Source organism: Panthera onca, chromosome D2 (assembly GCF_046562875.1).
Source record: "Panthera onca isolate mPanOnc1 chromosome D2, mPanOnc1 haplotype 2, whole genome shotgun sequence".
Taxonomy (NCBI): Eukaryota; Metazoa; Chordata; class Mammalia; order Carnivora; family Felidae; genus Panthera; species Panthera onca.
In genome coordinates, this window is record NC_138349.1 from 42,209,859 (window position 1) to 42,234,045 (window position 24,187).

Consider the following 24,187-nt stretch of genomic DNA (forward strand, 5'->3'; position numbering starts at 1 on the left):
GGACACATGCACCCCAATGTATAGCAGCACTATCAACAATAGCAAAGTATAGAAAGAGCCCAAATGTCCGTCGAGGGATGAATGGATAAAGAAGAGGTGGTATATATATACAATGGAGTATTACTCAGCAATCAAAAAGAATGAAATCTTGCATTTGCAACAATTTGGATGGAACTGGAGGTTATTATGCTACGGGAAATTAGTCAGAGAAAGACAAATATCATATGACTTCACTCATATGAGGACTTTAAGACACAGAACAGTTGAACATAAGGGAAGGGAAGCAAAAATAGTATAAAAACAGGGAGGGGGACAAAACATAAGAGACTCTTAAATATGGAAAACAAACAGAGGGTTACTGGAGGTGTTGTGGGAGGGGGGGATGGGCTAAATGGGTAGGGGGCATTAAGGAACTTACTCCTGAAATTATTGTTGTACTATGTGCTAACTAATTTGGATGTAAATTTAAAAAATAAAATTAAAAAAATAAAAATAAAAAAGTATTAACCATAAATAAATAAATAAATAAATAAATAAATATTTAAAGAAATTATTAACTATAACTACAGCAATTTGTTATTGAATACACTATATAAAAGTATATTAATTATAACTTTGATAACCTAAAATGAGAGGGTCAGTGAAGTAAAAGAATAAAGTTTATATATGGCATCAACATTAAGTTGTCAGCTTCAAGTAGGATTTTGTAAATAAGAAGTAAGTCAGAGAAAGATAAATGCCATATGATTTCACTTATATGTGGAATCTGTGAAACACAGCAGAGAGACAAAAAAACAAACAATAGACTTTTAAATACAAAGAACAGACTGGTGTTTGCCAGAAGGGAAGTGAGTGGGGAGTGGACGAAATAGGTAAAGAAGATTAAGAAGTACAGACTTCCAGTTATGAAAGGAATAAGTCATGGAGATGAAAATTTCAGCATAAGGAATATAGTCAATAATATTGTATTGACATTGTTTAGTGACAGATGGTGACTGAGCACCATTTATCATGGCGAACACTGAGTAATGTTCAGAATTGTTGAATCATGTGAATCGTGTTTTACACTTGAAATTAATAGAACACTGTATGTTAATTATGCTTCAAAAAAAGATATTTTATGTAAGCATCCTGATAACCACAAACGAAAAACTTTATAGTAGATACACAAAGATTATGAAAAAGAAACCAAAGCAAAGACCTGCAAAATGTCACCAAATAACAAAACAACAGCAAGATAAGAAGCAAGAGACAATGGACCTACAAAACAGTCAAAAACAATTTTAAAAATTACAATAGTAAGTCCTTACCTGTCAATAATTAATGAGAAAAAAAAATTAAATTCTTCAATCAAGAGACATACAATGACTGGATGGATAAAAACAAAAAAAGATCCAATTGTACTCTGCCTACAAGAGATTCACTTTGCCCTAAAGAAACACATAGCTTGACAATGAAGGGGAGGAAAAATATATTTAAAGCAAATGGTACCCAAAGATAGCAGTGATACCTATACTTAAGTCAAATAAAATATACTTTATGTAAAAAGTGATCAAGAGACAAAGAAAGTACTTATATAATGATAAAGAGGTCAAACCATCAGGAAGATATAACCATTTTAAACATTTATGCACCCAACATCACAGCACTTAAATATATAAATAAATTGCTAGCAGAACAGAAGAAGAGATAAATAGCAATACAATAACAGTTGGGAACTTTAATATCCCAGTATCAACAATAGAAAGACCATCCAAACAGAATTGAAAACAAAACAGTAGATTTGAACAACTAAGATATATATATGTTACATTTCATCCAACAACAGCAGAATACACAATTTTTTCAAGAACCAATGAAACATTTTCTAAAATAGATCATGTAATGGGCCACAAAACAAGTCTTAGAAAATTTGAGAAGGTTGAAATACCGAGTATCTTTTGTAACTACAAAGGTATGGAATTATGGAATTAGAAATGAATAACATGAGGAAACCTAGAAAATATCAAATACATATAAATTAAACAGCATATTCTTGAACAATCGGTGGATCAGGAGTAAATAAAATGGAAAATTAAATATATATATATATATATATATATATATATATATATATATTTTTTTTTTTTTTTAATGAAAATGGAATCAAAGCATACCAAATGTATAGGATGCGGGAAAACAACAGACTAAGAGGAAAGCTTATAACAATAAACACATCAAGAAAAAAATCTCAAATAAACAACCTTACTTTACATCTCAATAAACTAGCAAAAATAATCTAAGCATAAAATTAACAGAAGGAAGGAAATAATAAAGATTGGAACAGAAATCAAAAACAAAAAAATACAAAGATTAACAAAAGTTAATAGCTGGTTCTTTAAAAACATAAACAAAATTGATACACTTTACTTAGACTAATCAAGAAAAAAAGAAAGAGGACCCAAATTGATAAAATTATAAATGAAAGAGAAGACATTAAAACTGATACTACAAAAATCCAAAGGTTCATAAAAATCTACTGTGAACAATTATACACCAACAAATTGGATGATTTGGAAGAAATGGAAAATTCCTAGAAAATGCAGCCTACCAATATTGAATCATGAATAAAAAATCAGAACACACTGATCGTAAGGACACTCAATCAATAATCAAAAACCTCCCAAAAAAGAAAAGCCCAGAACCAGAAGGTTTTACTGGCAAATTCTACCAAACATTTGAAAAATTTATACCAGTCCTTAAGCTCTTCCAAAACCTTGAAGAGGACTCCAAAATTCATTTCACAAGGCAATATTACCCTAATGCCAGAGGTAGATAAAGAAACCACAAGAAAGGACACTACCAGCCAATATCACTGATGATTATAATGCCAAAATCACCCCCACCCCAAAATGCTAGCAAGCCAAATTCAGCAGCACATTAAAAAGATCAAACACCATAATCAAGTGGGATTCATGCCTGGTATGCAAGGATGGTTCAACATACACAAATAAATAAATGTGATACATCCCATTAATAGAATGAAAGAATAAAATCTTATGATCATGTTAATTGATTCAGAAAAATCGTTGACAAAATCAATATCCATTCATGATTTAAAAAAACCCTCAGGAAATTGTATATGGAAGGACTGTACCTTAACATAATAAAGGCTTTATATGACAGTCCCCCAGTCAATGTCATACTATGAGCAAAGATTGAAAGGTTTTCTTTTAAGATCAGGAATAAGACAAGGTAACCCACCATCATTATTTTTATTAAACACGGTACTGAAAGTCCTAGCCAGAGCAATAATACAGGAGAAACAAAAGGCATCCGAATCAGAAAGGAAAAGGTAAAATATTCTGTTTGCAGATGACATGATATTTTATATAGGAAATCCAAAGAATCCAAATACTATTAAAATTTATTAAATTCAGTAAAGTAGCAGAATACAAAATCAACATATAAAAATTACTAGTATTTCTATACACTAACAATGAATTGTCTGAAAAAGTAGAAATGAAAGCAATCCCATTCACAATAAGATTAAAAACAATAAAGTATTTAGAAATAAATGTAACCAAGGAGGTAAAAAATATCAGCATACTGAAACTGTGAGTCATTGATGAAGGAGTATATATAAATGGAAAGATATCCTGTGTTCATGGATCAGAAGAAATAATATTATTAAAATGTCCATACTCCTTAAAGCCATCTATAGATTCAATGCAATATCTATCAAGATCCCAATGGTGGGGCACCTCGATGGCTTGGTTGGTTGAGCATCCAACTCTTGATTTCAGCTCAGGTCATGATCCCAGGGACATGGGATCAAACCCCACATCAGGCTGTGCACTAAGCGTAAAGCCTGCTTCAAATTCTCTCTCTCTCCGTCTTCCCCTCTCCTCTTCTTGTGCTTGCTCTCTCTCTCTTAAAAAAAAAAAAATCCCAATGGCATTTTTTATATAAATAGGAATAAAACCTCTAAAATTCATGTGGATCTACAAATGATAGTAATCTATGCTGTCCCTCTCCCTTTCTGCCTTTGGTGATCCTCCTGAGTTGTGAAATGGGATGATTGTACCAGGTAACAGTGAGTTCTATGACCTGATGGAATGCAAATGTACCTGGGAACCTAACTACCTATTGAGGGTGGAATAGGCAAGGGCTAAGAAGGTGGGGACTGATGGGAATGGCTTCTGAGTAGGTGTCCATTGTGCCAAGGCTTGAACAACCTAGAGCTTTGCCCTGTAGTGACGTGACAGCTGAGAGGAGATGGAAGAAGCGACTCAGGTAACTGAATTGTTGGTGCAATGGCAACAGATGGAGTGCAGAACAGATTAGAGAATAAAGTTACCACATCGTCTTCCTCTCTGCCTTTGATGACCCTCCTCAGTTGTGAAATGGGATGATTCTAGCAGATAACAGTGAGTACCCAGACTATGTTTTCATTGTAAACTCTGCCAAGAGCTTTTTTTAAATTTTTTTTTAACGTTTATTTATTTTTGAGACAGAGAGAGACAGAGCATGAATGGGGGGAGGGTCAGAGAGAGAGGGAGACACAGAATCAGAAGCAGGCTCCAGGCTCCGAGCTGTCAGCACAGAGCCCGACGCGGGGCTCGACTCGTGAACCACGAGATCGTGACCTGAGCCGAAGTCAGACACTTAACCGACTGAGCCACCCAGGCGCCCCTGCCAAGAGCTTTTTTAAACAAATTTTTTCCTTATAACCTCCCATGAAATGTTAATACTGCAGATTTACTCTATTCCCTAATGTACTGTGCCTTATAATTAAAAACAGATGAATTTCCACCCCCTTGGGGAGCAATATCCTCTCTGTTGTGAATACATAGAGTAAGAAAAGACATAATTAACTTACAGTAGGAATTACAAAGAAAATATAACTGTAGGTAGAGCAGAAATATAAAGTCAAACATATTCTGAACAACTTTATACGAATATATGTGAATAGGTGTTCAAATTCTTAGAAAAATATAATAGCTAAATGACTTACAAAAGAAATAGAAGCACTAAGTAATCCAGCGTGTTAGTTGGCTCTGGCTGGCATAACACAGTACCCCAGCTGGGTAGCTTAAACAACAGAAATGTATTTTCTCACAGTTCTGAAGGCTGCAAGTCCAAGGTGCCAGTATGGTTGGTCTCTGAAAAGACCTCTCTTCCTGAATTGCAGACAGCTGCCTTCTTGCTCTGTGCTCACTTGGCCTTTTCTCTGTGTTGCATGGAAGGAGAGCTCTGGTGTTTCTTCCTCTTCTTGGAAGGACATCAGACGGTAGGATTAGAGCCCACCTTCATGACCTCATTTAACCTTAATCACCCCCTTAAAGGCTCTATCATCTCCAAAAGCAGTCACATTGCAGATTAGGGTTCAAAATATGAATTGGGGGATGGAGGCTACAATTCAGTCCATAACATTCAGTAAATATTAAATAAATTGTATCGGTAACTTCAAGACTTCCCACAGAGAAAACAGGCACAGATGATATCATACCAAATATTCAAGAAGCAGATTACTGTGATCATATTCAAAGTCTTTCCAAGAGGAAAGAAAGTAAAAACACTCCCAAGTGCATTTTATGAGGCTAGTATTACATAATATCAAAACCAGATAAAGACAGCACTAAAATAGAAAATTATAGGCCGGCTTCTCTCATAATCATAGGTAAATTATAAACTAATGGTAAATTTAATCCAGCAGTGTTTTAACCATATTTTCACGGCCAAGCTGTTTTTTTTTTATTTTTTTATTGTTTATTATTTTTGAGAGAGAGACTGAGAGCAAGCAGGGAAGTGGCAGAGAGAGAGGGAGACACAGAATCGGAAGCAGGCTCTAGGCTGAGTGCTCAGGACAGAGCCTGACGTGGGGCTCAACCTCACAGACCATGCATGAAATCATGACCTGAGTTGTAGTCGGCCACCCAACCAACTAAGCCACCCAGGTGCTCATAGTTTTTTTTAAATAAAATGTTAAAATTGGTTTTACAGGTATTAATATTCATAGATCACTGAATAAAATATATATTCCTCACAAAATATGCAGAAAAATAATTTAGATAAAATGCAACACTATTCATGATTTGTAACAAACAAAGAGTAGTAGGAAAATGCCCTAATCTCATAAAGGATTTCTATCAAAAGCCTTCAATATAGATAATTCCTAATGCTAATGTGTAAGAAGCATTCTCTTTAAGATCAAGAATTCCTCCATCACAGCTACTAGATAGCATTTAACTGGAGAAGTACTGTAATATGGTGGGAAAACCCAAATGATTCTACAGATATGTTTTAGAATAAGTTGAGCCAGAAACTTGGGGAATAATTAATAAATTAATATATTTCTCCACACCACCAATAAACAGTTTAAAAATGGCAAAAGAGATCAAGGTCTTCATAGGGAATTTTATATTAAAGGCATTGAAAAGACCTAAATAAATGTTACTCGAGAAAAGCCCAGGTTCACTGATATGGGGAGTCCAGATGGCAGATTCAAATCTCCCCAAGTATATCTATATATTTAATGTTGTCATCAAATATTAAGAGGGTTTTGGGAGGAGATGCCTGTGTGACTCTTGTCAGTTAAGCATCCAACTCATGATTTGGGTCTAGGTCATGATCTCACAGTTGGTGGATCCGAGCCCCGCATCCAGCTCTGCACTAACAACGCAGAGCCTGCTTGGGATTCTTTCTCTCTAACTCTCTTTCTGCTCCTCCCCACCTCTCTCTCTCAAAATAAAAAAAAAAAGCGATCATTAAAAAAGGAGGGTTTGGGGGAGTGGAGAATTAATGAACTGATTCTAAAATGTACATCAAAAAGCAAATAGTGAACAATTACCATAAGAAAAATAAGGTGGATGATTTACCTTACCCTGCTAAGGCTTGCATTGAACTCTGTATGTTAGATTACGTAACCGATGCTCTGTGTGTATCCGATTTGGCTGGATTATCTTCTGTTAAGAACACTCAAATCTGATAGGCTTGAAAACACAAACTTTATTTTCCACTCATATTTCTCACTCTCCTGCATATACATATCTGCCTCAGGTTCCCAGGAGGGCATTGCACAACACAGTTGCTCAGGTACCAGGCTGTTGGGTCTACCTTTATCATACCTAGATTCTTAAAGTTTCTGTCCAGAAGTGGCACATGTACTTCTGTTAACATTTCATTGGTGGGATCAAGTCCAAGCCTGCTATGAATGTGGCAGGGAAGCACAATCCTTCCCTACCAGACGAAGGGACAGCAAGGAAAATTATGAACTCATCCAGACTATAATAATTAAGATAGTGTAGTATTGACACTACAAACATAAGCCAATAGATGGATAAATGGAATGGATAAGAGAGTACATCAACACCTACATGGGACTTGGAGCACATCAGACGTGACAAGCAAATCATTTAGAAGATGGAATAGTCAACAAATCAAAAAGGATAGTGCTGAGACACATTGCTCTATATGATAAAACATGAAGTTAAATTCCTGACACAAATCACACTTATTATTTAATTATGGGTTGATTAAATACTTCAATGTGAAATCAAATCTTTAAAACTTTAATATAAAATGTGTCCCACTTTAACAAGGAAGAATTTTTTTTTCAAAAAAAAAATGTTTATTTCTTTTTGAGAGACAGCAAGAGGCAGGGCACGAGCAGGGGAAGGACAGGAAGAGGGAGACACAGAATCCAAAGCAGGCTCCAGGCTCTGAGCTCTTCAGCACAGAGCCCAACACAGGGCTGGAACCCACAAACCGTGAGATCATAACTTGAGCCAAAGTCGGACACTTAACTGACTGAACCACCCAGGCACCCCAACGAGGAAGAATTTTTTAAATAAGATACAAAAACAGTTCAAATCTTAAAAGTTTTTAAAAATGACATCAACTCCATTAAAATCAAGAACTCCTGGTTTATTAAAAGGCAATAAATAGAGTGAACAGCTACATTCTTGGAAAAGTTATTCACAACAATTGATAAAAGATTAGTATGCAGATTATGTAAGAAATGCTGAGGAATTGGTATGAAAAAGCTAAACACCCAAATCATGAAATGGGTACAGGTAGGAAACAGTGCTTCACAAATGAAGAAAAATGAGTGACCCAAAATCTCTTGAACAAAAAACCAATCCTACCAGAAATTATGAAAATGCCAGTTAAGCCCACAATGAGATGTCTAATCAATAGATAAATATAAAAATGTGATAATACCAAGTCTTACAAAGGATGTGAAGCAAAGAAAAGCTAATATGCTAATGAGAGATGTATACTAATTCCATTAATTCCAAAATATCATTTATTTAAGATATCCTATGTTTTTAAATACCATTCAAAAAAATCACACCTACACCATGCTTTTCATCACTTGTAATTTTTATGTAATGTGTATTGAAAGATCTATTTTAGGCTTAGAATGATTTTTATGGTGTATCACTCTTCCTTTGTGCATACAAAATAAAGAAAACAAAACAGAATAAGTTGATTGATGAATTTCTAAATACTTTTTTACATCACAGTCTAAGTAACGGAATCAGACTCAGAGGTGTCTATGCCCATGATTTTCCATGGGGCACAGAGAAGCCATCCCCACTCAGCCCTCTCTGCATGTCTGATCCATAGAACCTGTGCACATATAAAATGGTTCTCATGTATGTCACTACGTTTGGGTGGTTTGTTACACAGCAGTAGATAACAAGAATGTCCCTTATTCACAAAGAACTTTGAATGTTTACACAAACCTTCTAGGCCTTTTAGATTCTTCCATGTCCATGGGTGACTTCAGTGTTCACACCAATGACCATTTATTATTGTACTCTAGTCTCCCAGTTCCTCAACCTCCTGGACACTCACAGGGATGTCCTCATCTAAACCACCTCAGCTGCCTTCTTTGATATACAAAAAGTCACAGTCTTGAGGATTTTAGTGGCCACCTGTGAGGGTTTAGGGTAAGAGACAAATGGAGGCCTCATCTTATCCCCCATCCAAAGATCCCATGACTCCTGCCTGGGGTTGTCAACAGGCAGGACACCGAGCAGAGCTGCAGGTCACAAAGTCACCATGCCAACCTTCCTGTCCATCATAAGGGACATCACAGGGAATTCTGTCTCTGTGGGGCAGGGAAGGGCCACTCAGGTAGTGGGACTACTGCCCCAAATCCAGCTGTTTGCCTCTTCCGCCCAAAGGGCAGGTACCAGGTGGAGGCTCTAAGAGCACCTTGGAGAAAGAGCTTGAGAGAACAAGGCTCCAGGACACAGGGTTGAAGGGGAGACAGCAGATGAGGCAGAAGCCTGTGGTGGCCGGGCATGGCCAGCGCTGATCCCCCTGCTCCAGGAGAGAGTGGGGCCTCAGGGACAACTAAGAAAATGGGGAGCAGCAGCCTCTGGGTGCCAGGCCCTGCACTCTCCCTGCTCCTGCTCCTTTTCCTGCTGCTGCCACCTCCATTGCTGAGCACAGGGAGCTTCCTGCACCGCCTCCCAGCCTGGAGACCCTTCCACCAGGGCACCAGGCACTACAGGAGCAAGATAGAGAAGCCAAAAACCTGTAAGGGTTATTTTAATGTCTACTTCTCCTGGACATGTGAGCAGCCCTCCCATGCTGGCCCTGGGTGTCCCTCAAGGCACCTCTGACCTCAGGTCATAAAGGGGCTCAAGGGGACCCCAGCCTTGGGAAAAGGGAGGTGGGGATAGTCTTACCAACACCCAAGATAAGAGCCCCTTATTCTGTGTCCCCCTTGATCGTGAGGCAGAAGGAATGCACCAAGAATTTGTTCCCTGGAGCTTTTGGGAAGGTAAAAAAAAAAGCCACCATTGGGTTTCTGGGTGGCTCTCAGTCCCTCCTCTGACAAGGCCTAGATCTGTGATCTGCATATCCGTTTACAGGTGGAGAGGCAGGTGATTGCTAGGAGCTCCTTCTCAGCAATTATTAGAAGCTTGATGTGTTTCAGTTTCCATCTGTGAGGTTTTTTGTTTGTGTTGTTTTTTGTCCAAGTGGATTCTATTTTTACTGGGCCCCAGAGAGATTGCTGTGTTGCTTCTGTTGGACATTCTCATAGTGTCACTACTTACAACGTCCTTTGACCTCCTGCTGCTAAGTGTTTTGCTTCTTTCTTCAGTCATTTGGAGACCACATTACAGTTTGTGTGCACTTTCAGAACAGTTAAATCTGACTGAGTGTTGTCTTGGGAAGGTGAGCTGTGCATTAGGCAGCTTGTGGCCCACAAAGGGGGTCAGATCTTCATGCTTGGAGAGTTTGGAGACATTGCCTTGGTTCCATTTACAACTTGTCTGTTGGGCTGAGAATTATGACTAATAACGTAATACCAAGACATATTGATTTCTAGGAATTCCATACAATTTCTGGAACACATATTAACATATATCCAAACAAATATAACCTAAAAAGGGTTTAACATCTTTTCTTATTTGACAATGCTTCCATTGTAATTCAACATGTCAAACTAGCCTAATTAGTATAACATGTCTCTTTTCTAAGGAGAGACGAAAAATATTTTGAGATGTTCCAAGGACTCTCTTAAATATCCCAAAGTTATCTTGAGGTCAAAAAGACTTCATTTCAAAATTGACAAAGAGAAGTTTCTAAAAAAAAAAAAAATCAAAAGGTATCAACACTTGATTAAATACATTCTGGGTTATCTATTTAAGCAAAGTGACAAGAGATTTCTAAGGCAAACACAGGAAGTTACCTAGTGGTGAAAAACCGTAGCTCTTGTAAAAAGGCTTAGATCTTTGAATAGAGATGACTCAATTCTTCCAAGTAATCAAAGACTTGCTAATGACAACATGAGATGCAGGAAAATATTTTGGTAAGACACAAAATATTTCTTTGAAGATAGATTACAAAAAGGGTAAAGAACAACTTTTCATAATCTCTTATTAAGAGCACACCAATAGTCCAAGAAAACTTTGTTCAACAAATGAAAGAGAATTATGTTTTAATTTTGATAGGCATAGTATTGGTATCAAAGCTTATTTTTAAAATTCTTATAATGAATTAATTCCATTTTAACCACTTGGACCACATAAGATTTTTTTCTCTATTCCTTTTTTTAGTTCCATTTATTTAATTTTTAGCCATTATCCCTCCTTTTTTCATTCTGAAATGACTATTCTCCTTTAAACAATTTTACTTTTCCCCTTAACAAAAGCACATTTCCATGCCTTATACCTTATCTTACCAGAAACACATCCTATTCTCCCTGTACGAACTCATTTTCTTTATTAGTTCTAGTGGTTTTAATTACATATATTGATTAGAATTATTAACTTTTAGAAACCTTAAATTCTTGCAAAAACCAAGAAGTAAGCATGTATAGACTGTTATCCCAGCAATCTGTAGATTGGCAAATTTTTTAATGCATTTCATAATTTCTGCTAGTATATTCTTCCTCATAGGAATTTTTTCAGTGTGGCACATATTTATTAACAAGCCCAAATATTTTTAGTTCCTCTATAATAAGCCAAAATTAGATAAACCTGTTAACAAATTGTTTCAGTATTTTATACCTTATTTGGAAATTGTTTATAAAGACAGTCTCATGCATGCAGGCTTTTGACCCCCCATTCAGCCACATGAGAATAGACCTTGGGTATGGAGTGCTTCCTGATACAAAGAGAAAGAGCCTATATAGCCTGTGTCAGGCTTATCACTTTGGATATATTGCTCCTTGTTTAACTTTCTGAATGTTCTTTTGTCTCTGCTTAAAGGATATGCATCACATGGTACCTGACCAATCCACTGTTATACCTGTCTTATGTGGAAAGGGACAAGGTTCCTTCCACTGTGGCAGGAGAGGTGTGCTTAGGCCAATTGCCATGACTCAGCCACCAGAATACACCCACTGGGCCTGGGGACCAATGCCCACTAGTGAAGTTGATTTTGTTCTGTCACTTTATGTCAGTAAAGCATTGTTCCATCCAGTGCTCAACCACTGTGATTTCGTTGGTGACTCCAATACCATGATGCACTGATCAGAAGTGTTCCTTTGGTACTGTACTCTCTTGGGACTGGTAAAAAGGATAGGTGGGCTTTGAATCACTTCTATAGATCCTTTCTGTTCTTATAAAGACTCAATTTGTAAGATGAGTGCAGTTGTTTTTATTACTCAAAGAACTGGATTGCAGTCTGAATGATATCAAGGGACTGATCCACCCTCTAATACACTATCTTCAATTTGCTTCTTTATATAAGGGGGAAGATTTTCTCCACATTTTCACCTGCATTTGTTATGTCTGCTCTTTCTTATGATAGCCATTCTAACAGATGTACACAATAATTTGTAAGTAAGGTTCTTACTACTCCCTCTGATTCAAGGAGAACTTGGAACTAGACTACCAATCAAGACCAAAACTGCCACCAGCTAGAAAGAGAGTGGGAGAAGGGTGATTAAAAATGCCACCAAACTACCATTTTGGGTTTTTTTACTTTAAATTTAAGTTAATATACAGTGCAATATTAGTTTCAGAAGTAGAAACTAATTCAGAAGTAGATTTCATCACTTACATACAACACCCAGTGCTCATCACAAATGCCCTCCTTAATACCCATCACCCATCTAGCCCAGCCTCTATCCACCTCCCTCCGTCAGCCCTCAGTTTTTTCTCTATCATTAAGAGTCTCTTGTGGTTTGTTTCCCTTTCTTCTCTTTTCCTCCTCTTCCCATATGCTCATCTGTTTTGTTTCTTAAATTCCACATATGAGTGAAATCATGATATTTGTCTTTCTCTGATTGACTTACTTCACTTGGCATAATATATTCTAGCTCCATCCATGTCATTGCAAATGGCAAGATCTCATTCTTTTTGATAGCTGAGCAATATTCCCATATATATACATATATCTCCCACATATTATTATATTATTTATTCATTCATTAGTCAATGGACATTTGGGCTCCCTCCATAGTTTGGCTATTGTTAATAATAGCCATAACATTGGGATAAACATTGCTATAACATTGGGATACATGTGCCCCTTTGAATCTGTATTTTTATATCCTTTGGGTAAATAGTGAATAGTGCAATTGCTGGTTCATAGTGTAGTTCTATTTTTAGTTTTTTGAGGAAACTCCATACTGTTCTCCAGAGTGGCTGCACCAGTTTGCATTCCCACCAGCAATGCAAGAGGGTTCCCCTTTTCTACATCCTCACCAACATCTGTTGTTTCTTGCATTATTAAGTTTAGACATTCTGACAGGTGTGAGATGGCATCTCATCATGGGTTTGATTTGGATTTCCCTGATGATGAGTGATGTTGAGCATCTTTTCATGTGTCTGTTAGCCATCTGGATGTCTTCTTTAGAAAAGTATCTATTCATGACTTCTATCCACTTCTTCTCTGGATTGTTTGGTTTTTTGTTTTTTGAGGGGTTTTTTTTGAGTGTTGACTTTGATAAGTAATTTACAGATTTTGGATACTACAACTTTATCTTATATGTTGTTTACAAATATCTTCTCCCATTCCTTAGGTGGTGTTTTAGTTTTGTTGATTGTTATCTTCACTGTGCAGAAGCTTTTTGATGAAGTCCCAATAGTTCATTTTTGCTTTTGTTCCTCTTGCCTTCAGAGACACAACCAGTAAAAAAAGTTGCTACAGCAAAGTCAAAGATGTTTCTGCCTGTATTCTCTAGGATTCTTATGGTTTCCTCTCTCACATTTAGGTCTTTCATATATTTTGAATTTATTTTTGTGTATGATGTAATAAAGTGGTCCAGTTTCATTCTTCTGCATGTCACTGTCCAGTTCTCCCAGCACCATTCTCTGAAGAGACTGTCTTTTTTTCCATTGGATACTCTTTCCTGCTTTGTCAAAGATGAGCTGACCATATAGTTATAGGTCCGTTCCTGGGTTTTCTATTATGTTCTATTGATCTATGTGTCTGTTTTTGTGCCAGTACCATAGTGTCTTGATAACTACATCTTTGTAATACAGCTTGAAACCTAGGATTGTGATACCTCTAGTTTTGTTTTACTTTTTCAGGATTGCTTTGGTTATTTGGGGTCTTTTGTGGTTCCATGCAAATTTTAGGATTGTTTGATCTATCTCTGTGAAAAATGCTGGTGGTATTTTGATAGGGATTGTATTAAATGTGTAGATTGCTTTGGGTAGTATAGACATTTTAACAATGATCTTCTGATCCATGAGCATGGGATGTCTTTCCATTTCTTTGTGTCCTCTTCAAAATCTTTCATAAGTATTCTATAGTTTTCAGAGTACAGATCTTTTACCTCTTTAGTTAGGTGTATTGCTAGGTATGTTATTGGTTTTGGTGCAGTTATAAATGGGATTGATTTCTTTTTCTGTTGCTTTGTTATTGATGTGTGAAATGCAACCAATTTCTGCATGTTGATTTTATATCCTGTGACTCTGCTAAATTCGTATATTAGTTCTAGAATTCATACATTAGTTTTTTGGTGGAGTCTTTTGGGTTGTCTACATACAGTATCATGTCACCTGCAAATAGTGAAAGTTTGATATCTCCCTTGCTTATTTGTCTGACCTTTATTTCTTTTTGTTGTCTGATTGCGGAGGCTAAGGCTTCCAGTATTATGTTAAATAGTAATAATGAGAGTGGGCATTCTTGTCATGTTCCTGACCACAGGGGAAAGGCTCTCAGGTTTTCCCCACTGAAGATGATTTTAGCTGTGAGTCTTTCAAATATGGAATTTTTTTATGTTGAGGTATGTTCCATCTATCCCTAGTTTGTTGATGGTTTTTATCAAGAATGGATGCTATATTTTGTCAAATGCTCTTTCTGCATCTACTGACAGGATCATATGGTTCTTATCCTTTTTATATTAATGTGGTGTATTGTGTTGCTTGATTTGCAAATATTGAACCAGCCCTGCAGCCCAGGAATAAATCCCACTTGACCATGGTGAATAATTCTTTTACTGTTATGTTTAATTCGATTTGCTAGTATCTTTTTGAGAATTTTTTCATCCTGATTCATCAGGGATATTGACCTGTAATTCTCCTTTTTAATGGGGTCTTTGTCTGGTTTTAGAAACAAAGTAATGCTAGCTTCATAGTATGAGTGTAGAAGCTTTCCTTCCGTTTCTATTTTTTGAAAGAGTTTGAGATGGATAGGTATTAACTGCTCTTTAAATGTCTGGTAGAACTCCCCTAGGAAATGATCTGGCCCAAGACTCCTGTTTCTTGGGAGATTTTTTATTACTAATTGTGTTTCTTTGCTGGTTATGGGTCTGTTCTAATTTTCTATTTCTTATGGTTTCAGTGTTGGTAGTTTGTGAGTTCCTAGGAATTTGTCCATTTCTTCCAGATTGTCCAGTTTGTCGGAATATAATTTTTCATACTATTCTCTTATAATTGTTTGTATTTCTGTGGTGTTGGTTGTTACCTCTCCTCTTTCATTTGTGATCTTATCTATTTGTGTCTTTTTTCTTTTTGAAAGTCTGGCTGGGGGGTTATCAATTTTGTTTATTCTTTCAAAAAGCCAGCTTTTACTTTCATTGATCTGTTCTACTGTTTGTTTGTTTGTTTGTTTGTTTGTTTGTTTGTTTGTTTCTGTATTATTTATCTCTACTCTAATCTTCTTCTGGCTGGCTTTTGACTTTATTTGCTATTCCTTTTCTAGCTCCTTTAGGCATAAGGTAAATTGTGTATTTGGTACCTGTATTGCTTCTTGAGATAGGCCTAAATTGCAATGTAGTTTCCTTTTAGGACTTCCTTTCCTGCAATCCAAATGGTTTGGACTATCAGGTTTTCATTTTCATTTTCTTCCATGTATTTTAAGTCAATTTTTAATTTTCTGGTTAACCCTTCATTCTTTAATAGGATATTCTTTAACCTCCATGTATTTGAGGGCTTTCCAAATTTTTTCTTCAAGTTTCATAGCATTGTGATCTGAAAATATGCATAGTATGATCTCGATCTTTTTGTGCCTCTTGAGGGATGATTTATGACCCAGTAGTGATCTATTCTGGAGAATGTTCCATGTGCATTCTTCATGAGAAGAATGTATTTTCCTGCTTTAGGATGAAATGTTCTGAATATATTTGTTAAGTTTATCTGGTCCATAGATGATCTGTCCATTGCTATAACTGGGTTATTAAAGTCCCCTACTATTATTGTATTATTATTGATGAATTTCTTTATGTTTGTTTTTAATTCATTTATATATTTGGGTCTTTCAAGTTGGAAGCATAAATGTTTAAAAATGTTAGATCTTCCTGATGGATAGACCCCCTAATTATGATATAATGCCCTTCCTCATCTCTTGTTACAGTCTTTATTTTAAAATCTAGTTTGTCTGATATAAGTATGGCTACTCTGGCTTTCTTTTGATGTCCATTAGCATGATAGATGGTTCTCCATCCCCTCACTTTCAATCTGAAGGTTTCTTTAGGTAGGTCTAAAATGAGTTTCTTTTAGGTAGCACGTAGATGGATCTTGTTTTTTATCCATTCTGATACCCTACTTTTTAATAGAATTTATTGTCAAATTGGCTAACATACAGCATATAAAGTGTGCTCTTGGTTTTGGGGGTAGATTCTCATGGTTCATCACTTACATACAACACCCAGTGCTCATCCCAACAGGTGCACTCCTCAATGCCCATCACCCATTTTCCCCTCTCCCCGCCCCATCAACCCTCAGTTTGTTCTCTATATTTGAGTCTCTTATGGTTTGCATCCCTCCCTCTCTGTTTGTAACTATATTTTCCCCCTTCCCTTCCCCCATGGTGTTCTGTTAAGTTTCTCAAGATCCACATATGAGTGAAAATATATGATATCTGTCTTTCTCTGACTGACTTATTTCACTTAGCATAATACCTTCCAATTCCATCCATGTTGCTGCAAATGGCATGATTTCATCCTTTCTCATTTCCAAGTAGTATTCCATTGTATATATAAACCATATCTTCTTTATCCATTTATCAGTTGATGGACATTTAGGCTCTTTCCATAATTTGGCTATTGTTGAAAGCACTGCTATAAACATTGGGGTATATGTGCCCCTATGCATCAGCACCCCTGTATCCTTTGAATAAATTCCTAGTAGTTCTATTTCTGGATCATAGGGTAGTTCTATTTTTAATGTTTTGAGGGACCTCCACACTGTTGTCTAGAGCAGCTGCACCAGGTTGCGTTCCCACCAACAAACAGTGCAAGAGGGTTCCCATTTCTCCACATCCAAGCCAGTATCTGTTGTTTCCTGAGTTCTTAATTTTAGCCACTCTTACCAGTGTGAGGTGTTATCTCAGTGTGGTTTTGACTTGTATTTCCCTGATGATATCCTATGTTTTGATTGGAGCATTTAGTCCATTTACATTTAGAATGATTATTGAAAGATATGAATTTAGTGCCATTGTGTTACCTGTAGAGTTGGTGTTTCTGGTGATGTTCTTTGGTCCTTTCTAGTCTTTGTCACTTTGGGTTCTTTTGTTTGTTTGTCTCCACTCAAAGAGTCCCCCTTAAAATTTCTTGCAGGGTTGGTTTAGTGGTCACAAACTCCTTCAGTTTTTGTTTGGGAAATGCTTTATCTTTCCTTCTATTCTGCATGACAGCCTTGCTGGATAAAGAATTCTTGGCTGTGTATTTTTCCAATTCAACACATTGAATATTTCCTGCCACTCCCTTCTGGCCAGCCAAGTTTTAGTGGACAGGTCTGCTGCTAACCTTATGTGACTACCTTTGTGGGTTAAGGTCATGTGTCCTAGCTGCTTTCAGAATTCTCTCTTGGGGCACTTGGGCGATTCAGCTGGTTAAGCATCTGACTCTTGATTTCAGCTCAGGTCATGATCTCATGGTTTGTGAATTCAAGCCCTGCTTTGGGTTCTGCACTGACAGCATGGAGCCTGCTTGGGATTCTCCCCTCCCTCTCTCTCTGCCCCTACCCTACTCTCTCTCTCTTTCAAAATAGATAAATAAAAGCTTTTTAAAAAAAATTCTCTCTTTATCTTTGTAGTTTGCAAGTTTAAATTTGAAATGTCATGGTGTTTATCTGTTCTTATTTATTTTAATGGGAGTTCCCTGTGCCTCTTGATCTTTGATGCCTGTTTCCTTCCCCAGATTAGGGAAGTTCTCAGCCAAAATTTGTTCAAATAAACCTTCTGCCCTTTTTTCCTGCTTCTCTTCTTCTGGGACTCCTATGATATGAATGTTGTTTCATTTTATGGAATCACTAAATTCCCTAAGTCTCCTCTCATGATCTAATAGTTTTCTTTCCCTCTTCCTTTCAGCTTTATTATTTTCCATAATTTTATCTTCTATATCACCTATTCTCTCCTCTGCTTCTTCAGTCCTCGTTTTGACTATATCCAGTTGGTTTTGCATCTCAGTTATAGCCTTTTTTATTTTATCCTGACTAGTTCTTAGGTCTTTGATCTCTATAGCAAGGGTTTCTCTGGTGTCTTCTATGCTTTTTCAAGCCCAGTTAGTAGTCTTATGACTGTTGTTCAAACTTCTTACTCAGATATATTGGTTATATCTGTTTTGAGCAAATCCCTGGCTGTGATTTCTTCTTGACCTTTCTTTTGGGGAAAATACTTCCATCTTGTCATTTTGGCTAAGTTTCTGTCTTTTGCATGTTTTGAAAGCTTGTTATGTTTCCTGTACCCGAGAGTACTGCTCTATTAAAAAGGGGTCACACACTGTTCAGAGCCTGACACTTCAGGAAGTGTTTCTGGTATAGGCTGTGTGCACTCTGCTATTGCATTTTGGCTGCTCTTTCCATTAGTCAGTCCTCTGCAGATCTCCTCCTTGCTTGCAGTGGTGGAGTGTCTGGACCTTTGTCTAGATATGCTTAGATTAGTTTGTCAAAATAAACCTGGAAAAAAGGGGGAAAATCATGATTCCAAAAAAGAGAAAATGAAAAGGAATGAAAAAAAATGGACAATCAAAAAACTATAAGCCTGATCCCAAAGAAAAAGAAAGAAAAGGAAAATAACAGAAGAATTCTGATCAGAAAGAGAGAGAGAGAGAGAGAGAGAGAGAGAGAGAAGGAAATGAAAACAAAGAAACAAAAAACTTTGAGCCTGATTTCAAAAGAAAAAAAAAAAAGAAAGAAAAAAAAGTAGGCCTCGTTCTATTTCCACCAGAACTGCAGGTGTCATTTTGAAGCACTTGATTTTCAGTACGCTTGGTGTGGGCAGGGACCTGGCTGTGCTGGTCTCCTGGAGGAGAGGCCCATTCCATTCGTTCAGAGTCAGTCTTGCCCCAGTAAATAATCAGTTCCCAGGCAAAGGGGGACAGTGCTTGGCATAAGAAGGAATATGAGGAATATGGTGCCACCCCAATATCTCATCCCCAGACAGGGGATCTCAGAGCCCTGCTGTTCAGGCAGCCTTCACAGAATAGTGAGGGTGCAGTGAGGACACTGTGGCTTGCCCTGCGACACAGCTCTCCTGCATTTTTTCTTTGGCATGTGCCTGGGATTCAAAACTGAAAATCTTACAGGACCTGGCACCACGTATACCTGCCCCCTCCTCCAGAATGGAGCCTCTCTACACTTTGTCTGATGTCCTTTATTCTAGAAAAACAATCTCAAGTCTGCACAGTGTGCAGAACCTATGGTGTAACACCACTAAAAGTAGCAAAGGTTATATTCCCTCTGGGCACACCTTTGTCCCCTGCTGATGAAAGACCTTTTGCTGGCACCTATAGGGTCTTTTGTCTTTGGAGAGGCAATATTCGCTCTTCCAAAAGTACTCCAGGAAGGGGACTATTCTCTCCCAATGTGCCCTGACAATCCCTATATCATGCTATGCACTCTGAGGCCAGCTCCTTCCTTATCCCCAGGAGTGCATACCACAGCTCCACTCTGGGGAAAGTCAAACACTTCCAAAACCTCAGAGTTTGAGCTCCACATGCTGTTTGCAAAAACGTGCAACACTCGGTACTTCTCCTTCCCCAGTCCGTGGTTGGGAGATGTTTTCCTCTTCTGCATACCTGATGCCGCACTTTCTCAACCCCTCTCCCTTTCTCTTCCTTTTGTCTCCCTGCAGAAAGTGTTCCCTCCCCTCCACAGCACCACAATTTTCTCTCCCCCAGTTCACTTCCATGCACCTCACACCTGCCTCATTGTCTCCTTCCAACCATGGATGTCCTCCTGCCAGTCCACAGATTGATTTCCTAGGTGTTCCGAGTGATCTGACCTCAATACAGCTGTGTTTGAGGGACAAGGAAAGCCCAGGGTCCCCCTAATTCACCACCATCTTAACCTCTCTATTTTTGAAGATGGCTGTTTCTGGATTGCACATTTGCTTTACTGTGATAAACTTTTCATTGTTTTCTGAAGCTCCTACAAAGCTAATGCAGAAATCGTCTTTTTTTTAATGTTTATTTTTGAGAGAGACAGAAACAGAGAGTGAGTAGGGGAGGGACAGAGAGAGAGGGAGACATGGAATTCTAAGCAGGCTCCAGGCTCTGAGCTGTCAGTACAGAACCCAACACAAGTCTCAAACTCACGAACTGCGAGATCATGACCTGAGCTGAAGCTGGACACTCAACCGAGGCACCAGGCACCCCTCTAATTCCTTTTTTTACATTTAGGAAGAAATGCTTGACCATAAATTTAAATTTAAACACATTACAAACTTGACAATAAAGAACTTGGGGCTCCTGCACCACTTCTCATTTCCTCTCATCTCATTCCCCAGGGACAGGCACTTACAAATCTTCCAGATTTTTTCTGGTATTTTTTCTGGTATTATAACTTTGTTTCTAAGAACATGCTAGTACTGATACTGTTTCTTGTTGTTTGATGTTTACTCATTCTCTATTGACTTCTGCCTAGGAATGAAGAGAATTTAGTTTTCTTATAATGCATGTAGGCTCTCCTACATGGACTTTGCCCACCCTTTCCATTCACCCAGAGTAGTTACATCACTAAGATATTTTGGACTCAAGCTTCAACAGTAGAGATGCCCCCAAATGTCTGGTGATCCCCATCTCTCCATTCTCATTTCGGTATGGGGTGCTAAAATATGATTGGAGCTCTGTGTGCTGGAACTCTATGTGGTTGCTCTGTTCCATACTGCCTCTCTCCTAGGCACTTATATCCTTGTGGTTTTTCCCACTGCATAAGAGCACTCACATTCTTCCATGTTCTAGATGCTAGACCTTCCTTCAAAACCACCACAAACTTTCCCAGGGCTGGTAGATGGGTTGAAGACTCATCCTGTGAATCTTCTTTGGAAGATCTTCCTCATTCTTGGGAAAAACAGGGGAGAGTAATAATGAGAAGAAAAGTGGGAAGAGTTATAATTACTTAGAAAAGCAATTGCCTTCCTTGTACTTTAGCATGGAGCTTCCATAAGAAAGTCTATATTATGGGTAAGTTGTTGGAGTCCACTGCTATGCTCCCAGCAATTATTGGCACAGCAGTGTCACCCCAGTCTCCCAAGTCCAATGGCAAGAATAAGGCTTTTACAGCTATATCTGAGTTCGTATCTATTGTGCCAAATTCTTTGACCTATGAGAACCTCAGTTTTCTCATCTGTAAAGTGGGAATAATTTTGACATCACAGAGTTGTTCTGGAATTGGAAAGCATGCATGTAAAGTGCTTCATATATATGTGCTTCATGATGATCATCCTGACATGGTTAGAATCATCTATTCTTAGTTCCCTCACCATCTATCAACAGTTTTATAAGCATCTTAGAGGAGGCAGAAGGAATGGCAGAGAGGATAAGGATGCTTTTGGATGTGTGGGAATCACACATGTAAACATGACATTCAGGATGTTAATGAATATAGGGATAATTGGAGGCGAAAGGAAGAGCCTCCTTGTGGGTTTCTCTGACTCCTATGATATGGGAAAGACACAAAACATCACAGATCCAAGGAAAGAGTCTGGGTATTGGCATCAGTATGTTTTGCTCTCACCATCTACAGAACCCTGACCAAAACATTTAATAAGCCTCCACAATTTGTAATTGTACAGACATAGAGAGATGTAGCATTGCAAAGACTTTTTGAACCCTTGGCACCTAGGGCGCAGTTAAGTACTTCCCACCTAGGCAGAGGGGTCATCATGACACAAACATTCTTTATACTCCTACTGTCCATCCAGGGAGTAAAGTGGGAGCCAATGGGAGTAAGAAACTGAAAGTAGGGATAGGAGGTACCAGTGGCTTTCCCTGATGGTTGGATCATGATGACACTAGAACAGCACTGTCCTGGGCCTGTTCCAACACCTTCCATGGCAGTGAGGCTGGAAAAGGCATACTGTGTCCAGAGTGGTTCAGCTTTGTAGGCTGACAGGAAAGAGGGAAATAAAATATTCTGAGTATCACATCCTTCCTGGCTGAGGCCAGGGCTCCTACTGATGTGTTGGTAAGTGGGGGAGCCAAAAGAACAACATATCAGAATCACTGGGGGCTCTTCCATCCTCCTTCCTTCTTGTCTAACAAAGCAATTTTCATGACCACCCATCCAAGTTTGCACCAGAAGTCCCCCATATTCAAGCACAGGTCTACATGGACATCCTCCCCACCACTTACACTGATGAGAATCACCACCAAGGTGACCCACGAAGGCCACTGACGGGGTGTAGCAGACATCAGCTATGTGGGCTGTGGAGGGAGTGCTCAAGGGACTATGGGAGGTAGAAACACTGCCCACCCAGTGGAGGCATGCAATCCCTCTGTTCAATGTCTTCTTGGTTTTTCAGGTCAGGAAGTACAAAGAAGTCCTGGAAGGACATTCACAAATTTGTGGAGGAAGTGGTGAAGAGGTTCACAAAGTAGGTGTGTGTTTTCCTCTGCCAGGCAGAGTACACAGCTCTTTAGCTTAGTGGGCATGAGTGTCCCTTAGGTCAGGAGCACAGAGCCCAGGGCAGTGCTGTGACACAGGAAAAAAGGATAGACTAGAGTCATTCCATTAGGTCGTGACAGCTTTAACTGGCTTCTGCCTGAGATTCAGGCCACACTGCTGGGGACACAGGCTGCCCTTGAGGACCTAACAGGTTAGGAAACAGACAAACCAGTAACACAGTAATTAAGCACCTGGTTAAAAGGTATCAGGGGTCAAAAGAAAAAGCACAGGACTTACATGGCAACCTTAAGGAAAAATTAAGAATTCACAGAAAAAAATCAAGAATGTCTTCCCAGGGGGTGTGGAAATTTGATCTATTTCTTGAAGTATGGAAAAGACAGGGTAACAGGAACAAGAAGACTTCTTATGGACTGAGTAGTCTGTTTGGGTACAGAATAGAGTTAACTCAGGGAGAGGTTGGGAGATTAAGCCAGATGGATCAGCTTGGAGCCAAAACATAGTCATTCAAGCCAGGCCATGGGGCTTGAATTTCCTGCTGTGAGCTATAGGAAGCCACAGATGATTCTTGTTCAGGGGTGTGATAATATCAAAGTTGTGCTCCAAGAAGAAAAGTCGGATAGTAGTGGTAAAATGAGTTGTAAAAGAACCAAAATAGTTTAGATAAAAGATAATGAGAGTCAGCAGACCAGAAAACAGTAACCAAGGGGAAGAAAGGGAGGGATATATATGAATGGCTACCAAAAGGGAGAATAACTTTTTGAGGAGAAAGGGAGGTAGAGGAGGAGTTAGAAGGAGGGAAGGGGGGGAGGAAGGTCCAAAATAGGTTGCAGAAGAGAAGAGGCCATTTGGGAGGTCCTCATTCAGAAGTGAGAAGGTGTCTATCTCTTTGTGATGCACTGTACTCATGATCGTGTGTGTGTGTGTGTGTGTGTGTGTGTGTGTGTGTGTGTGTTGGAATGCTGTAAGTATAAGGATGGATCAGGATGCCATTCTGGCACACTCTTCCAGGAAATCTGCCCAGGCCACAGTCCTCAGAATTCTTTACTGAAGTTACAGGAAGTTCTGGGGGTTGAAAAGTGGGTCCAAAAATAGAAAAGTTGAGGTGGGAGCTGTGTCCCCAGCAGTGTGGCCTGGTCTCTGGCTTCATTTTGAGACTGCATTAATGACTTCTCATAAGCATGTGCTTCTCCCCAGCATAAACCTGCGGATCTCCATAATCACCTATGCCTTATATGGCTTCACCCATTTATGACTCAACAAAGACAGGTAAGTGTCACATTGACCCTAAGGCAGTCCTAGTGGGCAAGACCCCAGAAAAAGCCAAGGAGCTAAGAGGTTCCCTGAGACACAGTGGGCACCCACTGATGTGCAACATGGGCTGGGCTGGCATTCCCTCATTGTGCACCGTGACCCCAAGCTCCAACTCTCCTGATTCC

At 38.6% G+C, this 24,187-nt stretch overlaps 1 protein-coding gene across 1 annotated transcript in view; it reads left to right on the forward strand.

The window, feature by feature from the left end:
* The first annotated feature begins 9,027 nt into the window (after positions 1-9,027).
* LOC132685198 (uncharacterized) overlaps positions 9,028-24,187 on the forward strand; it is a 52,158-nt gene continuing 36,998 nt past the window's right edge. Inside the window, exons 1-3 of the mRNA XM_078434494.2 lie at positions 9,028-9,534; positions 22,648-22,723; positions 23,946-24,017. The gene's annotated coding sequence lies outside the window, so the exon portion shown is untranslated. The remainder of the gene's footprint in view (positions 9,535-22,647; positions 22,724-23,945; positions 24,018-24,187) is intronic.